Source organism: Meleagris gallopavo, chromosome 2 (assembly GCF_905368555.1).
Source record: "Meleagris gallopavo chromosome 2, MGAL_WU_HG_1.1, whole genome shotgun sequence".
In the NCBI taxonomy this organism is placed as follows: domain Eukaryota; kingdom Metazoa; phylum Chordata; class Aves; order Galliformes; family Phasianidae; genus Meleagris; species Meleagris gallopavo.
Genome location: NC_139405.1, coordinates 24,792,352 through 24,806,469, shown reverse-complemented (window position 1 = coordinate 24,806,469; position 14,118 = coordinate 24,792,352). Strand labels below are relative to the sequence as shown.

Here is a 14,118-nt window from a genome sequence, read left to right as displayed (position 1 = left end):
AGCACAATTTTAGTTCAGGAATCCTAAACAACACTGCAATTTCATTTCTTCCCCTCTGGCTCCTTAAGTAAGCCTCACTTCATTGACCATCAGAAAAAAGTCATCAGAAGATGTTTTGACAATCTCTAATCTCATCCCTTCTCCTGCAAAACTCAAGATATTCTAAGTTAACACCATTTCTTCATTCTTAAAAATAATAATAATAATAAAATTATGTATATACATACACACATACACACACACACACACTGAAAGAGTGGTTAAAAACACATAGTAAATGGTTATGGTTAACAACAACTACTATTTTGAGATCATTAAGTATTTCAGAGCTGTTCTTCTCTGGCCTACAGATGGTGAGGTTTGTTTAACTTACAAGCCATCCTATTGGATTCAGTTACAAACTAGATATTGGCATTCAACACAGGAGTTGCCTGCATCACATTTTACTCTTACGTAGTGAAAAACAAAACTAAAAATCTAAAGCCAAATGAAAACAAGACCCCACATATCAAAGCATAGATATGGCTCAGCATGAGGCATACCAAACAGAAAGCAGAAGTCAAATAAACTGTATCGTTTCACTATGATATAAAAGTAGGAAAAGAAAGTCATTACTATGGCAAAGTTCTAACAACGCTTTTTTTTTTTCCTGCCTAACACACAAGTTAAATTATTACTTCAGAAAAAACATTACACTATAGCTTTTACCATTCCTCAAAAACTGACAAGCTCTCAGATTTGCCTGCAGAGGAGACTGCACAGCTATTTGACTCTATCAAATACTGTGAAACATTCTCATTTCTGTACCACTTAAATTGCTTTCAGTTTCTTTACATTGTAAGAGACATCCAAAAGAAGGGTTGGTTGGAAAATGTCTCACAAAGCAAGCTATTGCTCCTATTAAAGCACCCTCATGACAATGCCATTGAATCTTTATGCCCTCTTTAACAACAATTCAATTACGGTGTGCTTGTAGAAGATTTCTGAAATAAACTTCACCAAAAAACAATATTAGTTCTAGCTATTGCTTTCACAAGATCATGTGCGTTTTGGTTACATACAGGAATACTACTTGTCATGTTATACCCACAATCAAGTGCTATGTTGTATCCCTCTGAGTAACATAATTAGACCTAACTCAGACCTCAAGTGTTTCCACCACTCCAAGCCATCAGTAAGGGAACCAGAAGATGGTAACAAACCCACACCAAATATGGGATATTTTTCATGATTTAAAACAAAGATGATTTTGTTTCTTCAAAAAAAAACAAAACAAAAAAACACTAAAAAATGCATCAAAAAAATTTTCAGAGAAAAGAAAAAACTGAAACAAAGTTCATTCCTATGATGTGTCTCCAGGAAAAAATGTAAAGACAAAGAAACATAACATCACCCAAGTACAATAGTACTCATCTGACAAGTTTCAAAGCACGTTAGAGTTTCAGCAGCTTTTCAAGGCCACAAGAGCGATCACAAATCAAAGTCCCTTCTAAATACTCATCTACCACTCTCAAAATCAAAACTAGCAGTACTCCAAGCATCAATACTCTGCTCATTTTAAAAAACCTCATTCACAGCCCAAAACTACTTTACTTACCAGGGGATATTACCAGTCTCCAGTTTCATAGAAATCACTACAAACGACCACAATATACATCTGGGAAAATTTATATCTATCCATTTGGGGCCCGTTTAATATGTATGTTGAGAGCCCTCAGTAACTGTATCTGTCCTGTAGAGAAGAGATTTTAGAAAAGTTGCCACTGTTAGGAGTTCCACTTCCTACCTCTACATAGGTAACCTGAAACATTGGAGGGAGAGAATAAAGTAATTTTTAACTCTTATGGAAGAAATACAAATCATTGCTAAATATAAAAAGGCTTTAGATAAAGCAAGAGTTACCATGAAAAGATCAAATACGACCACAGAAAACCGAACTCCAGTTCCCCTCCCTCAGCAGTTTGCACAAACTCACCACAATTCATAAGTTAACACAAGTGTAAATACTTCAACAAATAATCATGTTCTGTGAGTTTTGTGGTAATAAATAGCTGGATCAAGTAGAGACATTCCATCCAAACTAGCGCCTCTTGAGAACAAGTATTACAGGAGCTCAGCTTTGTTACCGGTAGCACCTTGCCGTGCACGACACATATATTACACGTGCCCCAAACACACAAAAATACTTTCAGAGCTGACTTGCAATTTTACACTCAGAAAAAAATCCGACCACAAGACACCAAGCCACAGGAAGCCAATCTTCACAGACACTCATTTCATTCTTGATTAACTCAAGTAAAGCCATGAAAGAACTGCTTTCCAGTATAGCTGTTTTAATACTAGTAATTTTAACACTAAATCTCAGCTCTAGGGACAATAATTTGGGAACAAAGATTCAGATACCTTTTAAGATAGATAAAATGCCTTACTTAGAGAGCATCCAGGCCTGACAACAGCACTCAAGAGGCACAAGAATGTAGGATGTAGACCTACGCACTGCACAACACCCTCTGCAGTGCTCTACGATGCTTCAAGACTCAATCAGAACATCTGCATTAGCATTTTCATTTGGACCAGTAGTGCACTTTCAAGGAAATCTGAGTCATCCCATTAGCTGTGCTTTAGTTCGTGCCCTCTGAGTAGTTTCCAAGCATGTGATCTGGACATCTCTGACATTTACCTCGACTAAAACTCCTGGAGAACACCTAATACTCAGCAGTATTTGGGGTGGACTCAAAACCAGACTACAACTGGTCTAAAATACAGCCACACAAATTACATATATGGTATATTACATATACCAGGTCCATGTAACTTACCGTTCCACTCTACAGATCACCTTCAATTACAGCATATTCCTTGATGATACAAATACAAGCAATATGGCAGATATTGCCCATTCATCCAAGAGACCTTCAAGCAGCAGTAACTTGTCCTGAGCCACCAACGCATCACCTCGTTAGGCCTAAGGTAGCTGCACTGAGGATTTGAGCCTTTCTTCTGCAGTGACCAGAGCACAGGTGTTTCAGCATTCATCCACTCTTGCTTCCACTCCCTTGCAGTTACAATCATCAAAATCTGATGGGATACACCTAGGAAAATTTTCCCATTAAACCTAAAAACCTCAAAATCTACACATTCCATGCATCACCTACATCTACTGTAACATACAACCTTTTAAGAAACACTGAAAACACAATTCAATAACCCACATCAGTGGCTCTACTCGAGCTCAGGGTAGAGAACAAAGCACATGCTCCAGAATGCTTTACATTACTTGTGCATCATTTTAAACAACACACTTGCCCAGAAAAAAAAGTTGCCCTGGTTTCAGAATAAGCTGAGAGTGTATATTAATAGTACTGTGTATATTAAAGGATTATCATAATTGCTATTTATTTCAGTTTTCCACTTGGATCCATTATCAATTCTTTACAGGTAGGTTCTGTCATTTAAGATGTTTCTCTCTAGTCACCAACTTTTCTTTTGCCACACAAGATTTTATATACAAGGTCGTGAGTTTTAAGCAATACTTGGCTTTGATAAGACAGGAGAACTGGTGAGAACAGGCCAAAGCAATATTGTATGAACCACACACGACGATTATAGAAATAACAATAAAACATTACCTCTTCTACTAAGTAAATCATCGTCTTATTTCTTTACCTCCTTGATGAAGTGTCACATTCTAACAACGCAGAACCACGTTTGCCCTACATTCAGTAAATGTCAACTTCCTGCACTGGGGTTACTGAAATACTGAAGGTGATATTTTGTCTTAACATACACTAATCCCCTGGAAACCACCAAGACGGACTGCTACTTTCCTCTGTTACCTAATAGGAAGTTTGTGGTCATTAACTTGTCATTACCAAACACACCAAAGAGCCATCTCAAGCTCTCCAATAGCCTGGTCTGAAACATCCTTAAGTGAATAGGCTATTTTCCCGAGCTGAATTCTGGTTAAGCCTCCCAGGAATAGATTTCAGCACCTGGGTACATCGTTCACATGAAAGAAAGCTCAGTGAAAAGATTATTTTCCATCAAAAAAGCTGAGAACGTACACCAGACAGTGATGTAGTAACATCATAAAACCATGAGCTGAATGAATATTACTGAGAAAGTAATGGTGCATAGGGGAGCAGTAGGGGGCAATTTATTTTTCATAGCAGAACAACACCTGGGCCTGAAAACCTCCCTCAATTTGTTGAAATGGCTGCAGTAGCTGAGATAAGGAGGGGGACCTTTTCAATATCTACACTAAAAACATCTTTCTGCCTTGTCTCCCAGTGTAAATTCTCCCAAAAGCCAGAAGACTAACTTAAACTATACCCATTAGCAACTCTTCTGTTTCACCATACCAATAACAGTTCAAGAAATGAAGATTAATACTGAACTGCGAAAGGTAATTTCCAGCTCACGCAAAACTTCTCAGACTAGTCTTCTTGGCAGCAATAATTAATTCTTAAGAATTTATGTTTGGCATTAGCACATGGTGCTACTTGGGTACATTCCACAAACGCTGTAGGTCCCATACACTCTTCAACTCACAACACTTACATGCATGGTTGAAACTCCCACACTAGAAGCAATCAATCTTAGACAGATTCACCAAATTTTAGCTTGTTTGACTCAATGCTAGTTTGACTCCCATGCTAGATATCTGCCTGAGCCTGAAAGATATTAGGCAAATGGCTAAGGATAGATAGCAAGGCTAGCTATCATAGAAAAACAGTTTGCGTTGGTTTTGGAAGCACAGCATCCTTACTTTTGCATCAAGCATCTGTTTTTCACTGTCCATACAAACAATGCCTTTTCTCCACACTATTATAGCCTGATGTTAGTTGATACTCTCTTTTTTTGAATTAAGAACCTGTAATACCTTGTTCACATACTGCAGTTAAACTCCCTGAAGACTACGTGCATACTAGATAGACTGAAAGCCAGTGCTAAACCACTCCTGAAATTTCATAAAACATCTCTCACATCATACCACAAGCAATTAAAACAGGACAAAAATGTGACAGTTCACACCCTGTACATACATAAGCCAAATCTTGCAGATAATCAAGCATAAATAACTGAAGCACAGAATGAAGGTGAAAAACATGGAAATAGCATAGGTTGCAAGAACTTCAACAGTTTTTCAAGAAATCAGCATTGCTTTTCTCCAATTTGCTGAGAAAAATCAATACTCAGATCAAAGCAGTTGGGGTGCCCAAATGTCCCAGATCTGATGGATGCATCTTTATCCTCAGAGAGGCAAAGAGAAACTGGAATGCAGCAGTGAATTCAGAGATTGTTCAACGAGGTGGTAGAAAATGAAAGAAGTATAGATAAAAATTAGAGCATACAAGGTGATAGAGGTGGTCAATATTAGAGGAAAAAAATGGACACAGAGATACGCATGACCTATTAATAACTCTTCACAATTCACACTCTGAGTCTAGAACTTGAATTGTTTTACCAAAGCCTCCCCATTGACATGGGGAACACTGTGCTCACAAAAACCAGCAGCTAGTTGTCTCCCAGTGCCGATTGGAAAAGAGCAGCTATTTACACTGTGCTAAGCCAGGAACAGGCCTATGTGACATTTCTATGCATTCCTAATATAACGATGATCCACAATGCTACCAAACAGTAAACCTGAATTTTCAGATTGAAAGAGGATGAAAACTGATCCAAAAAATGATATTCATGATTATAATACAAATATTTCAAATACTGTTGCATTTTTTATTTTTAAATCCAATATTAGAAGTGAATTAGTACAACAGGGGACAGACTAAAAGAAAAAAGCAGCGAGTTAATATTTAAGAAATATTAACTACACTCAATCACCCGCCCTGAGAATGGCAGTCCTTTACATCCAGCAGCTTATTCCACTGATTCCACAAGCTTTAACTTAAATCGTGATAGGTTTATATTTATGTAAGGTGCAGTCTCAAGCTTAATAGAACAAGTCAGAAGCACATACAAGCAATCACCTTTGAAACATCTACGTGAACCAGCATCCAGTGGTAATTCCACACCAGCAATGAGAAAACACCCTAGATAACCCATGGTAACTAGAAGTGAGACTTCTTTTTCTCCACCTTCTGCCTTTTTACTTGACCACCTCACAGCTATTGCAATAAAAATAAATTAGATTCTACACATGGCTTTCAATCATTTTGCCCTTCAAAAAAAAGTCAGACACCGACCTCTTTCCTTTCTCTTTTGCCCTTTGCAGCCAATACAAGTGTCCCCGACTTCTTAACACCCAAAATTCCTCCAAGACTTCCAACTGCACCCTTTAAACATGTAAGGCATCCAGTTGTCAGCCTCACACTACATACAGCCCTTTCCATACTATGTTAATTCAGAATCCCCATTTATTGATGCTATGCACCATAATTAAACCACATATCCCATAACACAACTTCCTCCAAGCATCTATACAGAACATGAGATGAGGTGCCATGTAAACAAATAATTCATACTACCACAAACCTACAGAACATGGGATACACAAATGCAATTCTTCTCTATTTCCACCCGAGCCAAACAACTTCCCACTGTAAATCATCATTCCACAGATCTCAGGCCCTCAAATGTTTAGGCACTAAGCCTTCTCCAAACCTTACAGCCAGTACTTTTGACACAAAGTCAACGTAAGTATAAAGGTTTATGTAACGCACAAGCACAGACAGCCTAGCCTTAGTCCACATGCATGGAACTTGTCTGTACTACAGTGCTTTTAGTTAGCAGCTCATCGGCCAAGACTGTTACAAGCATTTGTTCAGCAAAAGTTTACACTAAGCTAATGGACAATTTACCTACTGAGACAAACAGAACAAAATAAAGCAGTGGAAAAAAAAAAAAAAAAAAGGTTTCTTGAAGAGAAACCTTGTGACCATTTGGTAGACTCCCTTAACCCTGCAATACCAACTCATCTTCATTTCTTTTAGTTTCCTCTGGCTGTCACAACTATATTGCAATCCTCTGCACAGAGGGGAGGCAGGACCACCCACCACCTGCTACCTGCCCAGGACACAGCCAGAACTCCAATCAATGTCCCCCGCCATTTTAGCTTTTCACATTCACAGTAATAAAAGCCTGCCTCTCTCTCCACACAGACTATAGTTCCAACTAACTCAGCAACAGGAAAATTCCAGTTTCCCTTTTGTACCAATAGCATTCCCCCGATATGTGCACAATACCTAACATAACCTTCACTCTGTAGATGCACAATCCCCACCAACTCATCCAATCCCCTCTTTCCTCAACAAAACCTTGCAAAGACTCTGATGTTCATTTCTACTTTTAAGTATATGGCCAAATCCCCTCAAGTCTTCATAATCTACAGTAATCCCAAATAATTTACCCACAAGAAGAGTGCACTGATGCCCTTACAGACAGAAACACATACTGCCTGACTCCTGTCACAAATACAGGTCCCTATGTTTCCATAGTCTCTAGTAGCACACGCGTAGGCTCTTCTCCAAACAACACCACAGTGTCCTCAACACGTAGCAACTGCCACAGGATTTCCACTTTGAATTCCAGAACTTTAACACGCAGTATCCAGGCCTTCCATGTCACTGCAGGTATGACAGCAACTCACAGCTCCTGACATGTTCCCAGGACAAAGACCATGCTGCCCGCCATTCCAGCCTGCCTCACCACACTAGCAGCAAGGCTTTCCCAGCTGCTGACAGCCAGACATCCCAGAGCCGTCACTTCATGCACCAGGCAAACCAACTTGCATGCAGTTAAGACCATGCGTGTCTACCTGTCCACATACCAGCTTGTAATACACATGAAGGTCTGACACACTGTGGCTTACCACGCCAGCCACCAAAGGAAACAAGTTCAGAACCCTGTAGGAACCTGTTGTATCTGTGCATCAGCTTACCACCCGAAGTTGCCCTCCCCCACAGTGTTCAGAGGACACGCAACTTATCCCTTTACCTCTCACACCCTACACAGGACCGTCCACCTATCGCCGCTAGATTTATAAGCCTTCACATACCACTGTTCCTAAACACGTGTGGTTTCACCCACCATCTGCATCTCCCAAGTATAAACACAGCTATAAACATGCCCCTCAGCCTACCCCACACACAGCTGCCTCCAGTCCATCAGAATGACTCCCACTCTCCGCCTAGCCATAACATGCAGCTAAGCCATACCCACATCCATACACGGCGGCCCCAAACCGCTCGATCTCCCAGCCACAACAGGAGGATCTCCAACTTCTTCCCCTTCCCCACGACCCTCGCAGCAGCGCTGCCTCCGGAGGCGTGCCGGCAGCTCCTCCACGCAGTCCCGCTCCCCGCGGCTCCCGAGTCTAAAGCCAGCTGCCCGCTCCGACCCGAGGCCTGCACTACCGCCCCCGGGCAGACACCGGCGGCGGCCCCGCCACTCCCCCGGGCGCAGCCAATGCACGTGCGCGGGTCCGGCTCGCCCGTCCCTCCCGCCCTTTCCTCGCTCCGCTCCGCTCCCCGCGTTACCTTCGCGGGACCGGGCTTAAGAGCAGCACCCCGCCCGCGGGCCCCTGCTCAGGGTTCGCCTGCCCCGGGAGGCCGGCAGCGGCGCAGCCCCGAGCTCGGCACGGCGAGGCGGAGGCCGGGCCTGCGCGGTACCTCCCCGCTGCCCGAGGCAGGCGCGCAGCAGGCCCTGCCCGCCCGCCAGCCCCACGCGAGCAGGCCGCCCCCCCCCCGCCGCGCGCAGGGCCCTCCCGTTCCGCAACGCCCGTTCCTGAGCCCCTCCGCCCACCCCCTTCGCCGGCCCGGCGAAGCCACGACCCCGCGGCGGGCCCCGACCCCGCTACCTGTCGGCGAAGGAGCGCCGGCGTCCCCCGGCGTTCGGGCGCCGGGCGGCCCGGCTAGGGCCCGACCCGCCTTAGGTCGGCTCGGGGGAGCCCGGCTAGGCTTCAGGCCTGGGCCGCCCTGCGCTGGCCGCCGTCGCCGCCCGCTCGCGCACTCCGAGCGCCGCCAGCAGCGCCGACATGTTGGGAGCCCCCGTCCCGAAGGCCGCCGCCGGGCCCGCCCTCCCCTCCGCCCACGTCACGGAGCCGCGGGAGGGGCCCGGCACCCGCCCCGCCTCCGGCCCTGCCTATTGGCTGATGAGGCCGTCGCTCGGCCCGGCCCGCCCTCCCCGGGCGGCCATTGGCCTCCCGCCCCGCTCGCGCTACCCTGCCGCTCTGCTATTGGCCGATCCGTTCGCCGCTCACCCGCCAGCCCCCGGCGAGGAGCTTTCCCTGATTGGGTACCGCGCCCCTGTTTCGTTAACGACTGGCTGCCCCTCTTGTCAATCAAGGCGCCGCGCACCGAGCCTGTCCTTCTCCGCTCTTTTTCCCCCGGCCTCGCAGCCTGGGTAGGGCTGACGGAAGCGGCTGTCAGTGAGCGCCTCGCCCCTCCCCACCGCCCTCCCCCCGCCGCCGCCGCCTCTCCCTCCCGGCGCGTTTTGCCTGCAGGCCATTGGCTCCCAGCGCCGCCAGTCGCGCGGCCTCTCCTGCCCCGGCCGCTGCCGCTCGAAATGGGCGTGACCCGGGCGGCGGATGCCTCCTACCGATTGGCCCTTCTCCTGCCAATCCCGCGGGGGCGGTGGGCTCCCGCGGAGCTTCAGCGCGCGGGCGCCGCTCCGCGCGGCGATTGGCCGCATCGCGGGCGGGGAGGGGAAAGGTGCGCGGCCCCCCGGGGGGCGGCGGGCAGTGCCCGTATGTGCGCGCGATGACATCACCGATAGCCAATCAGGAGGCGCGAGGCCGGCCTGCCGGCTGCAGCGGGGCGGCGGCTCGCGCTCGCTCGTTGGGGCCGTTGTGCCGCGCGAGGCTGTCGGCGCGGGGGGATGGGGGGGGGTGCTGGGCTGTTGTCACGTTTGTCACCGCAGCCTTGGGGGTCACCCTTGGAAGGAGAACCGGCTCCCGGGCTGGGCTGTAGCCCTGTGTGGTGGTGCTGCTGGCTGCAGTGAGACACAGGGTAGTCCTCGTAAGCCAGATGTCAGAGAAGTGATGTCCGCCGCGCACCTCGGCACCTGAGCGCTGAGTGCCGTCAGTGCAAACGGCAGCAATAGGGAGCACCGTCCCCACACGTCGAGGTGCTTTCTGCCCACTGCTGTGAACAGACACTTCTGTTGTACGTGGGCCTTGGGATCAGAGGTCGAAACACAGCTTACATAGCATTTTTAGTTATCAGTCAATCTCTTCACAGCCTTTGTAAGGCAGCTAGCCCTGAAAAGCCTGGAAGTTTCCATTTGGACGCGCTTAGTCTTCCATCTGAGCACACAATGGGATTATTCTTCCAGAGTTATGTTCACAGGACAGGAAATATTGTGCAGCTTTCAGCTTTTAAGGTCGTGGACTCCACCACTTGCATTAGAAAATCTTGCCTGGAGCACTGGAGGCGGTTTGAGCCAAGGTAATGGCTGCAACAGCCGTTCAGAGCTGGAGCTGAAGCTCCCCTTTCTGCAGCTCCCAGTGCACCTGTTCTGCCAGGAGAAAGGTGAGGAAAGGCTCCCAGTGCTGCTTCCTACAGCTCTGCCGGCCACAGAGGTGGCCGAGTGAAACCTCCGACATCCCAGCACAGATACGAGCAAGTTTGGAAACAGCCAGAACACTGAGGCCGTGGTTTGCCCTCTGCCACAGAAGACATGTTCATAGACAAGCTAATTTGAGTGCCCAGACATGGCTGCCAATCAAGCTAGTTAGCTTTGCAGCATCCGCAAGATCTGGGACTCAAGATAGTTTCGCACATCCAGCTTGGAGGGTTTTTTTTGCCATTCCTCACGCTTAGTTCTAGTTTTCTTTAAATACAACTTATGTATTATTAGACGCGTGCCACATCTGGCTAAAAACTGCTGTATGTTTTGGTTGGTGAATGCAAAATTCACTCAGCCTAGATAATTCTTCTTGAAGGAGATAATTGATAATGCTTCTTGAAGTAGGTTTTATTCCAAGTGGTTTACTGGAAAGTTTCAGAGAGCCCATCACTCTTGAAGCTGCTGGTAAATCTAGCATAGATTTCAGCAGGTACAGATCTGGGCTGTAATTTTATCATGTTTCTGTTTACAGTCTCCACTTTGCTTCTTGGCTACCTGCCAGAGAGATACTGTAGGCAGCATTAGATAATCCTGCCCAGTGTGACCAAAATATACCCCACTGATACTGACTCTTCCATCTAATTTACTGTAGCAGCCATTCTTCACACAGTGGCTGCTGAAACCAAAATGTGCACAAATATTGGAGAAAAGTCTTTCAGTTGTCATTCAGAGCACCTGACCCTGCCTTTTTCCTTGCTTCTAGATTCAACACTTTTGTTCTCATTTCACCTTCAATTCCAACTGCATATATTATTTTATTGTACATTTAGAAAAATATAAAATGCTTCCTTAGTATATCATCTCAATACCACTTCAACCTTGACAGAGTTCACTACCCAAAATAAAAAATACTGCCTTATGTTGTTTTTAATGTAACAAATCATATCCCCTGCTGTTTCTCAAGCATGACCTGCTTATCTGTTAGAGATTAACTAAAAATCTACACCATGCACACACGAGTCCTTAACCCAGTATAAACAGCACATTCCTAATCACTAGAAAAAAAGTGCGTATCAGGCTGGATCGTGTGAGCTAAAACAAAGCACTGTCATTGCTCAAGAGGTGTGTGTAGCAAGAGGCAAGGATCACAGCAGCAGGCAGCAAGGGCGGTGGAGTGAAGTAATAAGTAGGTGAAATAATGGCTGTACATGGCAATGCAGAGTTAATGGCTAATCTAGGGATTTTGTGGCTGGCCTCAGTTAATCTTCGTGGAAGACTACTAAAGCACAGTATTTCTTTGTGAGGATGTATGTGTATTGGATCAACAGTAGAGCATGTGTGTCCAAAATTTGAGTGCTTTCATATATATGTACTGTTTATCTGATTCTGAGCACTGATAAAGTAACTGAACTTCAGAAATGATAACTTATACATGGAAAGTACATAGATCACTCTTAAAGTAATGCCTTTTATTTATTTCCATCGAAACTACAATTGATACAAAGAGCACAATAACACTATTTGATTCTCAGCTACAAAACACTTTTTTTTCAGCACAGTCACCACTATGAGCTATGCTTTTTCACCAGCAATGAACAAGAGCCTGTATGACATGCTTGTAAAAATCTGCACCAGTGGAGGTGATCCACTGTCTCTGTCACCACTGCTGAAATACACCACCCACTGCTTCACTGAATGGTGCCATTTTTTCCATGTGGAGAAATTCGTTGACACACCTTCGCTTCATACACACTTCCATGTCAGACATCATGTCACGCTGCAACAAAATGTAACAGAATTGTGAGGGGAAGTTCAATCTTTACTGCCGTATCACCATCTGCCTCTGACATCATGGGCCAACATAATAAAAATAGGAAGCATTACTTTCAGAGCAGCCCTCATAGTACATACGTAGATATATGTATAGTTTGTACTGGATAAAGGTAACCTGCTAACAACTTCCATTTGATATTGCACTTAAGAGGAATGAAAGTTAGTTCTTACCAGGTAGAATTTTTAAGATTCCCAATTCTTTGTATTTTACTTTTCTTTGCAAACAGATTTGTCCTTTTAGGAGTAGCTGTTGATGAATCTCAAGAATTAAATTTGTTTCACAGTTAAATGAATGATAAAAACAACTGTAACTTGAGCTGACACCATTTTTACATTATCTCAATTTCACTTCTCTTTTTGAGCTTTAAAACTTTCGTCCAGTGCAGTAACAGGCCTTCACAGTGGAGCAACTCTTTCACAAGACATTTTTTATCTGTTAACCACAGATAATAAGGTTGACTTTATGTTAAGAAATGAGTAAAAAAGTTTGGAAAGGTTCATGTAATGTTTTGCCTGGGTTTTGCTCATCAGGAGAAAAATGGGTAGAAAAGAAAAAGGCACAGATACTGACAAAACTCAGTAATAGTATTATTACCTATTAGTTTGGGGAATGTATGCTACTCATAGCTAGGTTCAGACATTTTTGTTTCTGGTAGTCAATGAATTCCTCTTCCCAACTGTCACCAAGCCTTTAAGAAGCAAAGCTTTTTTTGATGATTCAAAAATCATCAGAGGTCGGGCTGTGAGTAACAGCCCTGGAGTAGGTAATGGTAAGTTGTCTCAAGGAAGGTAAAGGTGAAAAAGTAGAACACTGTCAATTTCAGAAAGACTGGCTGGATAAATGAAGGAACCTGGCAATAAAGTCAGCGTGGACAATGAAATCAACAATCTGAAAGAAACCTTAAGTATCTCTAACATTTTAAATCCATTGTGATTCTGATCATACACAAGGCAAAGGGGTTACAGGAAGAGACTACAAGGCAAAACTGGAAGAGAAATGGCTGCAAGAGAGGTCCAGGTTATAAGAAGAAAGCGTAAAACAAAACAGAAAAGTCTGGATCAGGAAAGATATTCAGTGTCAGTAGCTGTGAGAGTCAATGGGAGAATTTATCTGAGAAATTAAATGAATTTAGAGTTTCCACATGATACCTAGAAAATCAGCAAGATGTTATCCAGCTGTAACATAGTATCGTAAGAAAGAAGTGATGCTGCTCTTCAATGAGTCAAAAGTGGGGATTAGAGGTAGTCTAATTCTAAAACTAAACACATATTTTGTCTCAATTTTCAGTAAAGACGATGATGTTGAACATGGGGTTAGATGGCAGGGTGGCTAATAGTTATGAGGGAAAGGAAATTGCTAGTATCACATATAAAAGGAAAGTAAAGCACAGACTACAGCCTTTAGGCAGAAAAACGTTAGATAATGTCCATTCCAGACATCAAAAAATAACGTCAAAGGAAATTATTTGTCTCACAGTAAGCTTTTTGAATGTAGCAGGAAACGATAGAGTAATGTTGGTTTACAAAGGTGGACATTAACAGATTAACCTAATATCTTTCTTATAATATCATTCACCATCTAGGTAAAGAAGGAGATAATGGAAATTAGCAGAGTAATGTAGGTGATGGACTATCCATAAATGATCAGAGGTAAACTATCTGAGTAAAGAAGGTCTTTGTTTTACAAAAGATCCATTGGAAGTGAAACCTAGATATTTTCATTAATGACACCAGCAGAAGAAGGTGGTGGGAAATAGAACT

General features: G+C 44.3%; 1 protein-coding gene and 1 long non-coding RNA gene across 5 annotated transcripts in view; both read right to left on the bottom strand.

The window, feature by feature from the left end:
• PPM1B (protein phosphatase, Mg2+/Mn2+ dependent 1B) overlaps positions 1-9,068 on the bottom strand; it is a 56,811-nt gene extending 47,743 nt beyond the window's left edge. For 3 of the 4 annotated variants that reach the window (XM_085219358.1, XM_085219359.1, XM_085219357.1), the window contains exon 1: positions 8,816-9,068. The gene's annotated coding sequence lies outside the window, so the exon portion shown is untranslated. The remainder of the gene's footprint in view (positions 1-8,815) is intronic. The other variant, XM_085219360.1, reaches the window with a different exon arrangement.
• A 2,943-nt stretch (positions 9,069-12,011) lies between these two features.
• The window catches only part of LOC104909592 (uncharacterized), a 65,843-nt gene continuing 63,736 nt past the window's right edge, over positions 12,012-14,118 (bottom strand). The window contains exon 4 of the long non-coding RNA XR_014881998.1: positions 12,012-12,301. This is a non-coding gene — a long non-coding RNA (uncharacterized LOC104909592). The remainder of the gene's footprint in view (positions 12,302-14,118) is intronic.